Source organism: Pristis pectinata, chromosome 18 (genome assembly GCF_009764475.1).
Source record: "Pristis pectinata isolate sPriPec2 chromosome 18, sPriPec2.1.pri, whole genome shotgun sequence".
In the NCBI taxonomy this organism is placed as follows: Eukaryota; Metazoa; Chordata; class Chondrichthyes; order Rhinopristiformes; family Pristidae; genus Pristis; species Pristis pectinata.
The window spans coordinates 20,621,274-20,639,121 of NC_067422.1; the positions used below are offsets into that span (position 1 = coordinate 20,621,274).

Consider the following 17,848-nt stretch of genomic DNA (forward strand, 5'->3'; position numbering starts at 1 on the left):
CCAAAGCAGATTTCTTTTTAAAAAGAAATCATCATTCATGCAATAAGTCTCCTTAAGGAGAGCATGTGAAATGTTTTTGATGCTCTACTTTAATAAATCCAATTTATTCAAGTGTGGTACGATCTGGAATTTATTTTGACTTCAGTGAAAGAATGGGTCAAGTAGAATAGTAGAACAAATATAAATTAAAGAGGTGCAGCTACTTAAGAGTCCAAACCAAGTAGACTTGGAAATAAGATACAGAACAAGTTTCCAAAGTTATGTTACACTATTAATTTTACGCCACTATGGACCCAACATCCCTTCATATCTAACTTTGAATTTAGGACCTGCGTCGAAAGTATAATAGTAAAATGGTAAGTGGGTTATAATTATTTCAGCGGAATGAATTACTGAAATTGGGAAATTCAACAAGGCAATGTTTTTTATCAACGTTTCTTTAAAAGTAGATCATTATGGTCATAGCTCAGAATGCATCACCTTAAAAACTGAGGATGTAATTTTATCTACCCATGACTGACACAGTGAACACACTTTGCTGGAGCTTCACAATTGCTATACTGGAATTATATCACGCATTTGACCATATCCAGTGGCAGGCATTTCTTGCATTTGTCAGTGAGCCAAACTATTCTTTCATGTACAAGTCATCACTAAATATTATTAATACTTTTTAAAATTTATTCTTGCCTGTAGAAATTGGAATAACATGCAGATAAGTCCTCTTTTGGATTTTATTTAGACAGAGTTTATTCTTTCCCAATCAATAATTGATTTGGCACTCCTGAATTCTGTAATTTTGTCCCAATTTTGAATTCTTGCCTTACTCAATTATTCATTCATTGTTGCACTTTATTTTCTCATATGGACTTTTCCATTTCCTGTGGCAAACACGGAATAATTTTGCCCTTCAATTTCCTTCCCATTTTTGCTGTGTGCCTTCTGCTCACCATCGTCAGTGACAGGAGGGGTAAGATTCAGACATTTATACAGGGATGGAGGCTGTAGTTGCCAAATATATCTTCATCAAAGTTTGATACAACGTGCTGGAGAAGTATAATGCTGTGCCACAGTACCACTCAAATATAAAGAAATCAAACTACTTAAACTCAGAGTACAATGAGATAATATCAATATTCTATAATGTAATGTTTATCTGATGAGAGAATGTTACTCTCGTACATCTAAGTGTACTAACATCATCAGGAAAGGAGACACATCCACCACCATTACACGTTGACTGTCACAGTAGTTCTGTCAACAGACCAGCAGAGAGCAGTGTCATTCTTTTTTAAGAGATTCCAGCCAATTCTTCTGAGAACTAAAAACAACTACGTGGCAATCAAATTATAGCAAGTGTGCTTTGCAAGAATGTCAGTTTAACATCTGTCAGCAAAGACCTACAGAGGAGCACCATAAAACATTGTTAAGCACCAGCACTGCTGAGGAACTAAGGGATTGTGTGCCATTTCCATTGAAATTGCCTCTCTACAATTGCCTTCTCAAAATATCTCTGATATGAACTAGTAGCATGATCACGGGTATAAATTGCAACATATAAGCAAGAAAATCAAATTTCCAGAAAAAAGATAGCACAGTGGGTTAACATGTCAAAGTTGCTCATACAGCAAGAACTATTCTAACAACATGGTGCCATTATCCAGACAGGAGATAAAAATATTATTCTGGAATTCTGCTCAATGCCTTATTTTCAGTGTTTTACCTCATTACTGTTGTAGAGACATTTTAAGCTTAGAAAGATGTTTAACCCTCAATGTTGTATACGCCTCAAATTAACCAGGATTGTACGGTTGTGGCTTGTGGAGTGTCCTGGATAACAAAGGTGGAGTGATGAAGAGGCTGCTTGAGGTTGGAAAGGAGCTGAAACCTTAGGAGGAGGAATATAAAAGAGTCAGTTGAAAAACACTTGATTGGATCAGCATTGGCAAAAAAAAGGAACAACACTACTGCAACATCGTAGTGACCTCGGCCAGGTGGTACTGCCAGACAGCCTACTCCTGGCTTCTATCAGGAGGGGAAAAGGGCAGGATAGTGGGTAAATGAGAAGATGAGAGAAGCAGATGGAATGAATTAAGGTGGGAAGGTAGGGCAGGAGAGGAGGAAGGGAGATGATTGTCAGGATAAAAAGGGGAAAGTGGCAAGGAGGATTCCTTTTCACTCTGAAAGTGGGTCAATTTTTAGATTAATGCCTCTTGACCATAAAATAATTCAACAGAACTTTAGTATCATGGAAGCAGCAGAACATGTTAAGAGGCAGCTTGAGAAAGCTGAACAGGGTGCGTGTTTCCATGTTAAGAACATACATGTGGAATACAAAGCAGCAGAGTCAATAATGTTATTTGAAAGTCTGAGAACCAATGACGCATCTGGGGTGTACACACATAGGGGTGATAGTTTACTTCTTCAACTCTTTCTCATCAGTGTGAATGTAGTTTGCAAAATTAAACCTGGTCACCTCTGAAACAAAATCAGTGGTCATTCTCGCTCTGTCAGTTGGATCAGTGACCACTTCATTTGCTGCAATGTGCATGCTCAGGATCTCTGACACTTGCATCATGCTATCAACTTTTCATTAAAATGGCATATGTAGTCTCAGGGACCCAAGTCTTATCTTTGGAAATTGTGGTTGTAAATAATATAAAATACACATTCATTTTGTGATCATATTTTTTCCAATAGTAATTGTCCAAAACACCAAGGCATCCGCAGACCAATTCATAATGCATTCACGTCTGATCAGATTCTTATCCAGAAATTACAATCACTGATATTGCATATATGGAATTACGTAGAACATATAGCACAGAAACAGGCCACTCAGCCCAACCAGTCCATGCAAGTACTACTGCTCCATTTGAGCCTGCCTTTCCTCTGCGAGATATGTCAATGAAATCCTCTATATCTCTCTCCCTCATGTGCTTGCCCAGCCTCCCTTTAAATGTAGTTATACTATTCACCTCAATTATTCACATGATTGCAAGTTCCCTATTCTCATCACACTTTGGTTAAGCACTTCCTATAATTTCCCTATTGGATTTCTAGGACAAACTCACATAGATATCCTCTAGTTATGCTCTTTTTCACAAATGGAAACATTCTTGCTGTATCCTCTCTGTCAAAGCCTTTCATTATTTTAAATACTTCTATTAGGTCACTCCTTTTATCAAGAGAAATGAAAACAGTTTATTCATACTCTCCAGATTTGTATATCCTTGCATTTCTGTAGTCATAATTTTTTTCTACACCCTCTCTGCATGGCAACCATTATTGTATGCAGTATCTAAGAGTAGTTTACATTCAATATAGTTTTGCATAACTCTGCTACTTTTCAATTCTATCCTTTCAGAAATAAACCCGAGTCATGATTTGCTGTTGTTATGGTCTTGCTAACCTTGAGACCCAAAGTTTAACATTTGGTATATTTGTACTCTGAGATCCCTTTATTTCTCTACCCTGCCAAGTAATTAGTTATCTCCTTGCTTGTTATACCAAGATGTATATGTTGAACTTTATTTGCCAATTATTGAATGGACTTGTTAACGTATTTGTGTATTAATACACTCATCCAGCATTGGCGGTGACCCATGTAAAATGGAAAGGTTACTGGATGCATTAAGGTAGAACATAGAGACATCACTAAGCACGGATAGTTCACCGGTAATCATGGTCAGCAAAGGTGAACCCGGGTGGAATATAAAGCAATAAATGTAACAATCATTAAACAGCAGGAAACTAGTAAATGATCTGGCTAATTGGTCAAAAAAGAACAATGCACTCACAATAAATGGCAGTAGCTGAGGGAGGAAATCAAATCTTCAGATATATAAACAGATGTGTGGAATATGTGGATGAGGATGTAAAATGTGACTGTATTCCCCATTTGCACACATCAGTGTCTCAGGTCAAATCTAGTTAGTATGTCTAAATGATGAGCAGTAAATATGTTTGAAATAAGGCAAATGAAATCTAGGTAGCAAAGTGGGAAAGATGCCAGCCTTTGATTGCTGGGATCTGTGAACAAATCCAGTTTAAATGGGATAAAAGTCGATTCTGTCTACTGGGTATATCTGCTTGAGAGGTCTCAATCCAATTCCTGGTGTGCATGCACCATCAGTGCAATGCCATTCCTTGCTTAGCATTAATTACTGACCTCATGCAAAGAGGCCAGACATTGTCAGGTATGCAAAATTATCATGTTGGGATGGTCCACTGATCCTGGCAGCTGTAACAGGTCATTGGTACAGAGTAGCGAGGGAGGTTCTTCATCCATGCTGAAGCAGACCTGGGTTAATGCTGACACAGATGCCTGAAGTGGGAAGAGTATCCTTTCCCCAGCAATAGAACTCTCACTTTGACAAGTACACCAAGGAAAAAAGCCACATGGTTCAAGTGACCCAATGTATTGCCTTCAGCACTCACCTATTCACAGCATGCATGAACACTTCTAACCAGCTGTTCTCCATCTGTGGCAGCTTCAGAGGCCAGAGTCACAGACAGGTTCAAGGGGAAGTGGAAGGCAGCCTTATTGACTGGAACAGCGGAAGTGCTTCAGGAAAGTGCTAGTGAGGGCAGGTGGAAAAATTGTGCTGGTGCTTTGACCAATCACCAAACTCTACTAGCCTCCGAGGTGGATAGCCACGTGGTACACCAAGTCATGAATGTGGTTCTAATAACCGCTGTGGCATTGCAGCAGCTTCTTCAAACTCAAGTTTGCAGTAAAGATGAGAGATATACAGTATGCTTTGCTTCAAGGGGAATGGTAAATTGAACAGGTCTGTTCCAATTCTACAGTATGAAATTGTGAACTAGACATTTTGTTCTCTTCCCAACTTGGTGCTTTAAAAGTTAATGGGCTCAAAAACTGCATTATACTGGTTTATGAATCCCACTTTTTTGAGCAATAGACAAAATATAGACAAGAACAGGAGAGAAGTCTTTTTTCCCCCTCACTAGAGAAATAGACTAAATATTCCACTCTTTTACAATGTCTCTCATCTGTCACTATGCTGTCATACTCTATTCACTCAGCTATTTTTCTCCAAAATAATATTCCAGTAAAGAACATTGCAGCATCACTCCTTGCCTCAGTTAATAAGTAGACTGCCATGTGTTTACAATGTCCACGCTACCAGGGTACTGATTTCCCAGTTGACGGTGCATTTCCGTGGGGTCAGATAGCCCCCAGAGTGGTTTATCAGATGCAGACAAATGATCAGAGCCTATATTTGTTTCAGTAAGTGAAAACCAATCAGAAAAAGTTTGCTCAGACCATTATTTTGTTAAAGTGTGAGTATCTCAACAATTAAGAATTGTCCACTTAAATGTTCCTTGCCCTTTCATGTAATATAAAAAAAACAGCTTTCCACTGGAAGCATCTTTCTTCTTTCTGTCCTTTGTTTTTGATCGCTTAAAATATTTCTGGTGAAATTTTAGAAGGTCATAGCTTTTTTTTTGAGTGCCTTTACTTAAAACAACCTTATTGCAGGTTTAGAAACATTTAGATTACATGCATCGTAATAGCTGGAGACTGCAAGCTGACAGATTCTGAACTCATATCTTCACTTTGATATCCATCTAACTTGTATTTACAGAAGTAATTCCACTGCATTCAAGTCACATATTAAAAGGATTTAAACAAGCCTTGAACCGTAACCCACTGGAATATTTGCCAAGACTTCCGCGTAACATTTCTAATAAGGTAAAGGCAAGTGGTGTAATCTACAATGTGAACGAAAAGGTGGAAAAACAATGTTACAATAAGAAATGCTGTATTTCAATATTGAATGCAATTTAGTGGTAATTAATTTAAAAGATAAACACTGAGTCAGGTGATAAGTTTTTAATCTAATACACAATATATCAGAACCATTGATTTAACATAATGGAATAAGTGGGATTGTGTGTTAGAACAAAATATTACAGGATTGAGTGATGGTTTTGGGGATGAAATACGTGATTGACACTCATATTTAAAAGAAAATTATTAGTGGTCATAATTATGATTGCATTTTTTTCTTGCTACTTACTCATTTTATGCTTGTTTCTGAAAATTAAATTGCCATTCCTAAAAATTCTCTTGCACTTGTTTCTGTGTACTGTGCAATATAATTTTATCTCTGAGCGTGTCACTTCTATGATTTCTAACCATGTCCTACATGCATAAGATGCAAACAGACATTGAGACCACTGCAAATATGCATGATGTTAATAAGTGTGCTACATAACACTGACATCACTCATATGATCTCTTGTACCATGCATTCTGATCAACTGACATTATAGACCTCGTCTAGGGCAGTGGATCTTAACTGAAGGTTTAAGGTCTGCCCCTGTAATAGTTAAAAATCTCATCCCAATCCCCCCATTCCTGATCAATGTCCTCCACAGTCCTTTGCACCTCTTTCACGCCCTTCATCAACCTTCTCCTCGATAAACCCATCCTTCTATCTGACGACCTAATTTTCTTCAACCTCCTCCTTGGATTCTTCCTACAATCCTTCAATTTCTTTACCATGCCATGATCAGTACCAATTTTTCTCTAGCTGGGACCCCTCACCACCAATTCCCTCAAACCCAACAGTCTTTGGTTTTCACTCTAGTTCCAAAGTCTCCTGCCCATTCCAATTTTCACCCCCTCATCCCAACCACAATCCTCTCTCTGTATCATCTGCCTCAACCCTTGCAATTCTCTCCACCCATGGCAGTCACCTGCCCCACACCTTCCAACCACATCACCTTCTCCCTACTGATCCTCTCCCTCCCACCTTCTCCCCAATCTGCTTGACACCAATCTCATCCAATCACCCTCCACCATGGATAACTGAGGAAATCTGCACTCTGGTGAAACCTGCATTGAAGAAATCCATGGCTCAAGAATTAAGGAAGAATGTTTCTATTGTGAATAGGTAAGAGATATTATTTTCATTCACTGAAGTTTAGAAGATTGAGGGGTAATCTAGTCAAGGAATACTACATGAGAAAAGATTGTGAATGCGACAGAGACAGAGAAACTACTTTCTCTGTAAAAGAACCTAGAACAGATGGTACAATCTTCAAATGACAGCAAAGTCATTTAAGAATGAAATCAGGAACCATTTTGTCATTCAAAGGAGAATGGAAATCTGGAACTGTTTTCCTAAAAGTCTAAGGATGCTGGATGAGTTGGAATTTAAGACCAAGACTGATATATTTTTGTCAGGTAACTGTATCAAGAGATCTGGATAAAAGGAAGGTATCTTCCAAAAGGAAGATAAATAGCACTGAAATACAGTCAGCCCTGAATTAGGGAGTTCAGGGCTGACTATTTCAGTGCTATTTTCAGGCCTTCAGCCCCTTTTTTCAGAAGTTTGCAATAGAAATGCTGAAGTCAACAGGAAAGAACATTCTGTTCATAATCAGAATAACAAGACCAGAACTTTTCTGATTGTATTGCTTTAGCATTTTTTGATTTATTACCAATTGGAATTGTGTCATAAATGGCCTAAAGTTGTTTTGCTGGAAAATAAATAATGTTACAGTATTAAAATTCCAAAAGTAATATCATCCATCAGATAGTGTGATAGAATGGAGAAAAAAAAATAATCATACTGTTATTTAAAAATTGCAACTATTGTCAAAACATTAATATCTTTGTGTATGCACTTCAACGGATACTCATGTAAGGTCAAGACAGTCACAATGAGCCAGATTGTGTACAGTGGTCAAATCAGAACATTCTTTACCAGCATTCAGCAACTCTCCATTATAACTGCACACTCTACATGGGTTCAGCTAAATTCAGGAGATTTATCCATGCTTAATGATTATGATCTTGCTGGAAAAACATGAAAGAATTATTATTATTATGATTGTGCTTAATTGCTCATGCCATTGCTACTTAGGGTCTTACTTGGACAGGTACATGTATTGGAAAGGTTTCGAGGGTTATGGGCCAAACACTGGCAAATGGGACATGCGTGGATGGACCATTTTGGTCAGCATGGACCAGTTGGGCCAAAGGAGCTGTTTCTGTGCTGTGTATCTCTATGACTCTAGAGTCACCTCCTCAGGAAATGCAATGCTATAAATTTCATGGATCTGCACTAGATATCAGCTCAGAATCACGGCTCATTCCCATTAAGATGTTAGGACAAGAAGCCAAGTTTTGTTGACTGATATCCGATTTAATGACAGTGCTATTCCAGAATTATAACATTGGTCATAATTCTGTGTTGAGTGGTTAGAATGATCTTGCAATCAGGTGTGTTGCCCTGCCTCTGAGGAAGGCAAACTGAAAAGTCCTGTGGTGGTATGAAAGGTAATTATACAGACCCCTCTCAACTGTATTAAGGATTGGCCTAAAAAAGTATTTAAAAGGTTTGGCATGAATGAAATATCATCTCCATTGACATGTACCATCAGATTGCACAATGGTCATACTATCAGATCTAGAGCAAATCATTGATAAATAGAATGGTCTCAAGACTAGTGTAACCTGTAAAAGTAAGAAAAGAGTTTGATTGTCAACCTCCCTGGTCCAACCTGGAACCATATTAAATATTATGGTATCACTGTGAATTAATTCTTCCACAACCTTCACAAGTTTCAACATGCTTACATTTCACATTTATCTATTCCTATAACTTAGTCAATCATCAGTAAATTTCATCAACTTTAGCCACTTCTGGAAATAAACAAGGAAATTCAATGACTCCAGAAGACCAGTAGCCCTAAATAGTTTGGTGCATGACAGATGTGAATATTTTGCAGCTGGAAAGAAAATGCTAGAACTGCACAGCAGGTCAGGCAAATTCTGCAGCAGGTGATACAAAAGTTTCAGGATGAGCACCATCCAGGCCAGGTGAGTGGGGCTACACAAGAACTTCATGCAGTGGGCCAAATCTAGCACGATCCAGAACACTGACTCTTTCCATCAACACAAGTGCCACCTGATCTCCTGTTTCCAGCAGTTCCCGTTCATGTTATAAAATAGTAAAGTTAACTCAGAACCAAATCGCCTGACCTTGCAGAAGACACATGGCCAATAGATCATGCTTACATTTTGGTTCATATTGAGTGCAGCTTTTTAGGAGATGGCTTTAACAATCAAATCTTCAAGCACAGCTGTTTTGTAAAACATCTCAAATATGTGACTTTTATTCCAGATTCCTTCTAAACATATGTTACAATCCTTCAAAACATTTCCGTTAGCTTATATGAATAAATTTATACTGAGAACTTGAAAACAAATAGGTGTTCCGACCATTTAAACTATGCTAGAAAATGTAACATTTCCACTTTGAAATCATAAATTGTTTTGTTTATTACCCACATTACATGCAGCAAACAGCTTTGCAAAGTAATGTTCAAATATGTTTTTGTAGAAAATTACATCAGATAAAGTTAAATGTTTCATGCTTTACGATATACTGAAATCAAAGGGAACAATTTATGCTCAGTCCGAGAAAATAAGTGTATGTTTTCCCTACCAATGGCAACTATAGAGCAAGGTTCAAGAAATTTACTTTTATGCATGAAGTTTAAACAGGCAAGGCAAAATAATACCATCAAAGTGGCAGACAGGTAATTCATAAGGAAATATGATTTAAAAAAATGTGAAATTGAAAACTGACTCCATAATCTCTGGACCACATGTGGTGTGGCATTGCGTGCCAAGTTTAAGGATGTACTTTACAGATAAGTATGACTGGCTTTGCAAATCAATGTTAATGATATCAAAATGTGTGATCCCTTTTAAAAATCATTCAAACACATGACAAGATAGACAAAAACAGCAAAGATGAAATTAAAATATGGTTTGCATAACCTAGAAAATAGCCATGAAGGTGGGGAGCAAAATATAAAATTAGGAAACCAAAATAAGTAATAACCTGGACATGGAGACACAAAAGACTACAAACGCTGAACTCTGGAGCAAAAAGAGAGCTGCTGGAGGAACTCAGTGGGTCAGGCAACAGCTATGGAGGGAAATGGACAATCGAGGTCTCAGGTCAAGACCCTTTCTCTGAACTTCCTCACAGTGGTCACTACTATCATTACAATGACACTCTGGTGAGTGCAAGCTACTTATGGAATCCCAGCAGTTATGCTGCAAAATTTGCTTGCTGAGTGTCTGTTAGGATTAGGGACACTGCTCACTTCCATGGAGAAGAACGGCCAAGAAGAAATGACATTCACAATCATTCAAGACATTTAACAGCCAGATCAGCCTAAGGCATGGCTTAACCAGATGTCAAAGTTTTCCTGTGGGAATGATGATTGGAAGGGTTTTCCTGATCAGGTTGTACCAGCTTCAGGGACTAAATAGCCACAAGAAAATCCATTCAAGTAAGAGTGAGCATGGTGGGGAAGGCAGGTATCCTGCAGGATATTCCAAGATAATATATTATTCTGTAGCTATGGGAGTACCATTCAGGATGGACCATGGCATTAGCATTGGGTCTGTTGTAGCCCCGGGTGGGCAGCAGGTGGATGGCAGATGGTGTTGTCGGCATGAGGGCCCAGACATTTCAAGGAGCTCATTTATACTTGATCAGTGAACTGGGAATGCTGAGCTGGCACTCATACGGAGGCTGCCAGCTCCTCCTCCTCCTGCTCTTGCAGACAGAAACATCGGAAGCTGATTCTGTTATGGAGTAGCCTGGAGCAGTAGCTTCTAGGACCAACTTATTCGCTCACTTGGTCCAAAAGTGTATGTAGAAGCAAATAATAGTTGGTAAACATGATAGTATAAATGTCTTTTCTGTATTTAAATCAAGGATTTTTACTCTTTGCAAGGAATCTTCTGAGTTTGCACAATTTTTTTTCTAAATGGTGACCTTATTGTTTTTGGATCTTACAGCTTGCAACAATAATAGGTGGCTGCAATTCAATGCAACCAATTTATCTGTCTTTAATTTATTAGTTAGGAATATGTGAAAGCCTTGGGGCAACATTAGCGACACATTATGACAATACATGTCAAAATGATTTATTAAATGATACTGCAATGGAAGAGCATTAAAAGTTGAATGCAATTGATTCCACTGTGTAAATAAAGAAACGCAACACAAAAATATATTCATATTGTAATCAGCATCTACTATTATTCATATGATTAATCTCATCTAAATGACTCTTTATATGGGGTCCATTGGGATTGATTTTACTGGCACACAATCCTGTGAAAAGACGATTACAATGCATTAACACAAATACAAGCTGCAGACAGCTGTAGCTCCATTATAGTCTCTAACTCAAAAAATACCTGATAACTCAATTGGTCTAGATCCAGATTCTTTCAATTCTTTGACAACAAAAGTAACATTTCAGAGGCCAATACAAAAAAATGAAGATCATAATGCCAATGCAAATATTGCCTCAAACTAAAACATATATTGTAGCTCTTGACATATTCTTAATTTTTCTTTACAATTTGCATCCTAAATTTACCTTGCCATGATCAATTTTGTATATTATTTTCCAGCAATTTGTGTTGAGAAATTGTCTCTGTTGACAGGGCTATTGGTGACCAGAGTAAGGCAACCAACAAAAGAACCAAAGGAGAGAGAAGTTTCTTTAGAAATAAAACCCCACGGAAAATTTTGAGGATCTGCAATGCACTGTCTGAAAAAGGAGTGAGAGAAAAAGTTGGTGGACACAGATTCAATTGTAACTTTCAAAACCAGATGTATACTTGAAAAGGCAAGAACTAATCGGTGCTATGGGTTACAAAGAGGAAAGTTTGATAGGCTGAATGGTCTTCAATGTTAAAAACCCAGTTCATATTCTGCTAACACTGGAAATGAAAAGTTCACAACAATGCATTTCTCTGATTCAAAACGTAGAAACAGTAGAGTTCCAAATAAATATCAGTTTTGTGAATAGTTTCACCCAGAGTGATGATGGGTGGATAAAAGTGCTGCACAATATTTTTCTGAGGCAGGTAAAACTGTAATAGCCCTGGTAGTGATGGAAGGAAATGAGGACAGTACTTCTGTTATCGTTTTACTTATCTGTCCAAGAGTGGATACTGGAGAAGTAGAGATGCCATTTCTAAAGGTCAGATAATTATAGTATCAAATATTCAAGAACAAAAAGGGACTGTTGGAGATTCTGGAGCAAGACATTAGAGGCAGGATTGTGCTGGTTTGATCTCCTGCCTGGCCTTGACTCCAAAGTTCCACCCACGCCTGCATTTACCAGGGCCGGATGCAGAGGTTTACCTTGCTGGTCCACCACACCCACCTGTTCAGCAATGTGACCTGGAAAGCAGGAAGACCCCAGATATTGCAGTGAGGAAGCCCCATGACCCCAACTTGACATTTTTTGTCTTGGATCCCACAGCACGTATGACCAAGTGGAATTGGAATTGGTTCATTTTTGTCACATGTACTGAGGTACAGTGAAAAAAAACTTGTCTTGCATACCGTTCATACAGATCAATTCATTACACAGTGGATTGAGGTAGTACAAGGTAAAACAATAACAGAAGGCAGAATAAAGTATAACAGCTACAGAGAAAGTGCAGTGCAAGTAGACAATAAGGTGCAAGGTCATAACGAGGCAGATTGTGAGGTCAGGAGTCCACCTTATCATACTAGAGAACTGTTCAATAGTCTTATAACAGCGGGATAGAAACTGTCCTTGAGCCTGGTAGTATGCGCTTTCAGGCTTTTGCATCTTCTGCCTGATGAGAGAGGGGAGAAGAGAGAATGTCTGGAGTGGATTATGCTGGCTGTTTTTTCAAGGCAGCGAAAGTGTAGACAGAGTCCACGGAGGGGAGGCTGGTTTCCGTGATGTGCTGAGCTGTGTCCACAACTGTCTGCTGTTTCTTGCGGTCATGGGCAGAGTAGTTGACACTTCAAGCCATGATGCATCCAGATAGGATACTTTCTATGGTACTTCGATAAAAATTGCTGAGGGTCAACGGAGACGCACCAAATTTCTTTAGTGCAGGATCCCAGAGGCAATTTCCCCGGTGTAAAGCAAAGCAATCCCAGCAAGACTGGTCATTGCTACTAGAGTCCTCATTAAGTCCCTTGAAGTTGGTGATGTAGATCAGTTTCAATGAATGAACAGCAGCAATTCTGACTGGAACTACCAGCAATAGTTATCTTGACCCAGTTCCACATTTCCTGGCAGGGGACAAGCCATACACAAGGACCCTGATTTGGCAAATGTTTTCCACAGATCTCAAGACTAGGAAGTGATCTTTTACTATGATGTCACCTATAGTTAAGTGATTGGCTGAAGTAACTGTATTATTATGCATAAAAAAGCAGTTGAGTTGAACTATATTTTGCAATGCAAAGAAATGTGGCTCAATTTCTTGCTGCAATTTTCATATGTGGCATTCATCAAACATGGAGTGGGTGCACAGTGCACTTCACCAGTCTAATGGAGTCAGCAGGTAGCCCGATGAATTTTTATGACAGGACACAATTTAAATTCAGTTGCCAGATTTTCAGCAACAATCATAAATCCAACACCCAAATTAGGAATAGAGAAATCTAATAGGATTCAGGTACTTCAGGGAAGAACCAGTCATCCAGAATGGTGCACAAGAACATTCTGGGGAAGTGGTAACTCTGATTTGTGCATTTTTGTTTTCTATTTATTCATTTATCAGGATGTGGGTGTCAATATTTTTATTGCTCATCCCTAATTGTCCTTGAGAAGGCAGTAGTGAGCCACATTCATGTAGTCCTTCTACTGATAGTACTCCCACAATGCTGCTGTTTGGTGTGTTCCAACATTTAGAGCGCATGACTATGAAGGAACGGTAATATTTTTCCCAGCCAGGACTGTGTGGCTTCGTAGGTAAAGCTGAGATGGTGGTATTCCTGTATGTCTTTTGCCCTTGTCCTTCTCAGTCAGGGGTTTGACACTTGTGGTGGGTGCTCACTGACTCAGGAGGAGATTCTCTTGCTCTCTGATGGTCCCAGGATGCCAAAACATTTTTTCTTAGTATCAATAGAGAGAAGAGGTAGAAGATGTAAACTGTGTAAACATCATCCCCAGAATGTAACCATAGCCCAATTTAGATTAATAAGTAGAGCACTACCTCCAAATTGAAAGACCCCTTTACATTTTGCGGTCTCTGCCAAAGTCTGAACTTTAGTGGTAGCCATCACCTTTGTGTCTCTTCAGAATGGAACATTTTTAAGTGTTTTCTGCCTGCATTCACACTCTCAGAATCTGTTCTTACCTCATAACTACTTGCTTTGGGGTGCAGTTCCTAACCTTCCTGTTGTCAGTAAACAGTAGAAAGATGATTCATGCATCTTGGAAGCACTTCATGGATTCATAGAAACATACAGCACAGAAACAGCCCTTTCAGCCCAGCTCGTCCATGACAGCAAATATGCTGGGCTGCCTTACGCCCATTTGCCTGCATTAAGCCCGTATCCCTCCATGCCTTTCCTACCCAAGCACCTGTTCAATTGTCCTTTAAACACTGTAATTGCATCTGCCTCTACCTCCTCTGGCAACTTGTTCCAGTTACTCCCACCCTCAGATCTCCATTAAGTTTCTCCCCTCTCACCATAAACCTGTGCCCCCTAGCTCTGCCTATCTATTCTATCTAAACCTCTCATTATTTTATAAACCTCTACCAGGTCACCCCTCAACATCCTACATTCCAGTGAGAATAAAGCCAGCTTATCCACTCTCTCCTTATAATACAGCCCTCCATTCCAGGAACGATCCTGGTGAATCTTTTCTGCACTCTCTCTGTTGCTACCATGTCCTTTCTGTAGTGTGGTGACCAGAATGGTACACAATACTCTTAAGTGATTCAAACCAATGTCTTGCACAACTGCAACATGTCCCAACTCTTATACTCAATGTCTCAGTCTACGAAGGCAAACAGACAAAATGCCTTCTTTACTGCCCTATCCACCTGTGTCACTACTTACAGAGAGCTATGGACTTGAACCCCAAGGTCTCTCCGTATATCAACACTCCTCAGATTCCTACCATTTACTCTATATGTTCTACCAGAATTTGACCTCCCGAAGTTCATTAGCTTACACTTGTCTGGGTTAAATTCCTGGAAAAATTGGTCAACAGGACACAGACTAACTTCTACACTTCTGATATGACAAAATAGCAACCAACAGAAGATGGAGCAGAGGAAAAGGAGGAAAAAGACCAATACTTAATCCAAATCTTCAACCCCACAGGCAAGGAGAGAGTCTGTAACATGGGGAACAGTGAGGGCAGATATCACACACTGCAAAGTGTTTGGGCTGATCACTTCCTTCTTTCTCCCTTTCTGATGCTCTCAGGTCCTCAGCATGATGATTGGGTGGTGCGCTGCACTGCCACACATCTGCTCTTGTTTATCATCCACATTGCAAACATCCCCTATCCCTCTCCTCCTTTTCAAGATCCACCATTGAGCATTGCAGAAACACAGACGAGAAGAACTTAATAAATGCAATGTTACCATATCTTCGTCTGCCAAGTAATCAACACAGGAATGTGCAGAATGGTCCCACACATTATGAAGCATACATTGTCTTTCCAAGGAGTATATCATTGATTTATCAGAACCATAATTAGTTTTCAAGAATTGTTACAAACAGAAACCAGGATTTTATTCTTCAGTATTTGAAAGATAAAAGAAGGGATCAGAGGAAAGATGCAACTTATTAACAGGAATTGATAGGGTAGATAGAACAAAACTATTTTTACTCATTGAGGAGGACATTGGGAGATCAGAGATTGCATGGTGGGTTGGCTTATTAATAACCTATGTATATGAAAGTGTAATTATACAACTATGTCAACAAACAACAACAAGACCATAGCAACTAAGACAATTGATATTCTGTCAGCTTATTATTAAGAGCAGTTTCTGGAGAAGTTACAACTTGTGGTTCAAAGACTGCAGTGTGTGCTTACCACAAACCCTATTGGACTACTGGAAAATAAATTATAACACTTGGCAAGGACTGAAGTAATTTTAGATCATAAAATGATTAGAATTGGTTGATTCTAAACGGTTGCAGAAATTCATTGCAAATAACTTTCCAGACATCAGGGAAACATTCCAAAGGGACCACAATTCTTGAGACTCATTATCAAAACTGGTTGACAAATTGAAAAAGTAATGACATCTGCATTCCAAGAAAATTTTCAACACTCGGTTAGTATATAATATTACATAAAGAAGGTGATAAAATTGTTGTGAGACTGCAAAATAAACAAAAATAAAGTTGAGCTTTCTGTTCTTGTTTGCCACAGATGGAGAATCTGCGTGAGAACTTGATCAATGAGTAGAGAGTGAACGTGGAGAGTGAGCAAGAGAACCAACTTCAGCAAGGTAGCTTGGGAGTTGATGAGTTGTCACGTACTGCAACTTCTTCGCTTTAAGAAAATGAGAAGGGCAAGTTTTGTGGGGTACACCATTTCAGATAGAATAATTCAGTGGTCATCAGGGTAGTGTAAATTTCAGGATGTCGTTTCACACAGATTAATTCAGAGCACTGAATTAGCGTTTTCTGACTTTGAAGATTTAGTACATTTCTCCTGTTAATTTCACTGAAACCTGCGCACCGAGCACCAAATTTGCTGATATGAAATTTTGCTGCAGTTAATGTAGGCATCCAATCTCATTCAACTTGGAATGATGCAAATTGAATTACCCCCTTGACCTTTACAAAACTAGTCTAGCCTGGTTTCTGCTGGTGATAATAAAGTAGCATCGAAAACAACTCATAAAAACACAAGCAGAAGACCAGCCTTGGATCACAAATTAATAAGTGTACAATCATTTGCAGGTGCAAAGCATATGTTGAATTATATGTGTCTATCATACAGCTGTAGCATCAACAGCTATTACAGTGATGACAACATTTAATAGTAAAATAGACCTAATAACATTAACACTGTAAAAAGCCTATATTTTTATATGTGTTCAATGGAAGAAGAAAATAGTATGTTTACTAACAGATTGAAAATATAATAAGTTCAAAGTCATTTCAATCCATTGTTTTTTTTAAACAATTTTTTGTCTGGAATGATGATATGAAATATAAAATCCAGACATTTCTCTCTCTCCTCACTTCCTTTCCAAAATGTTCTTTCTGGTCCAAAAGTAACTGGTGTTTCCTCACACATTTTATATGAAGATTCTAGCCTAGAAATTAGACCATGGCCAAACATTGATAGACTGTAACCAACACTCATTCCTGAATGGTTATGTCCAAGGCACTCGTGATGGAGTTCAGTCCCATGATCATTGACCCGAACAACTGCCAACACCTTATTAGGAATCCCGGACAGATTAAAAGACAAACAGATGTGAAGAGTGAGTCTCTTCAGTACAATATTTTCCAATATTTATTAACATCAAATGATAGTCCCTGCATTTAGTTCCTAACCCCGTTGCTTTCTTTATAGATTTTATGTAAAATCAATTGCTTACAGACCATAAAATATGGAAATGTAGTTAATTTAACTGCTTTTCACTAGTTCCCTTTCTCTTTTTGTTAATGCAAAAGGGTAGTTCTGTGATTGGTAGTTTTGATGCAAGTTCCCATTCAAACAGTATACCTTTTCATTTTCAGCTGCTGAGGGGTATATTGTGCATTTCCAGTACTTATCATTTTGTACCAACAATGAAAGGAGAGATTTATAACAGTCAAAGCAACCACTGTATGTGGAGCTATCTAAGTGCACTGTCTCCACAGAGTCAAATCTGCCAACGAAACTTCAGAAGGAGTATGGAATAAAACTGAAGCATCATACATGAAGGCATTAGGTCATCCAGCATTCTTTCAGATCTCATAAATCTGCCGGGAACACTCCTACAATGACAGCAGACATGTATGACATAGTA

At 38.6% G+C, this 17,848-nt stretch overlaps 1 protein-coding gene across 1 annotated transcript in view; it reads right to left on the bottom strand.

The window, feature by feature from the left end:
• Positions 1-17,848, bottom strand: part of rbfox3a (RNA binding fox-1 homolog 3a) — a 994,762-nt gene that overhangs the window by 844,413 nt on the left and 132,501 nt on the right. The gene's annotated exons all lie outside the window — the stretch shown is intronic.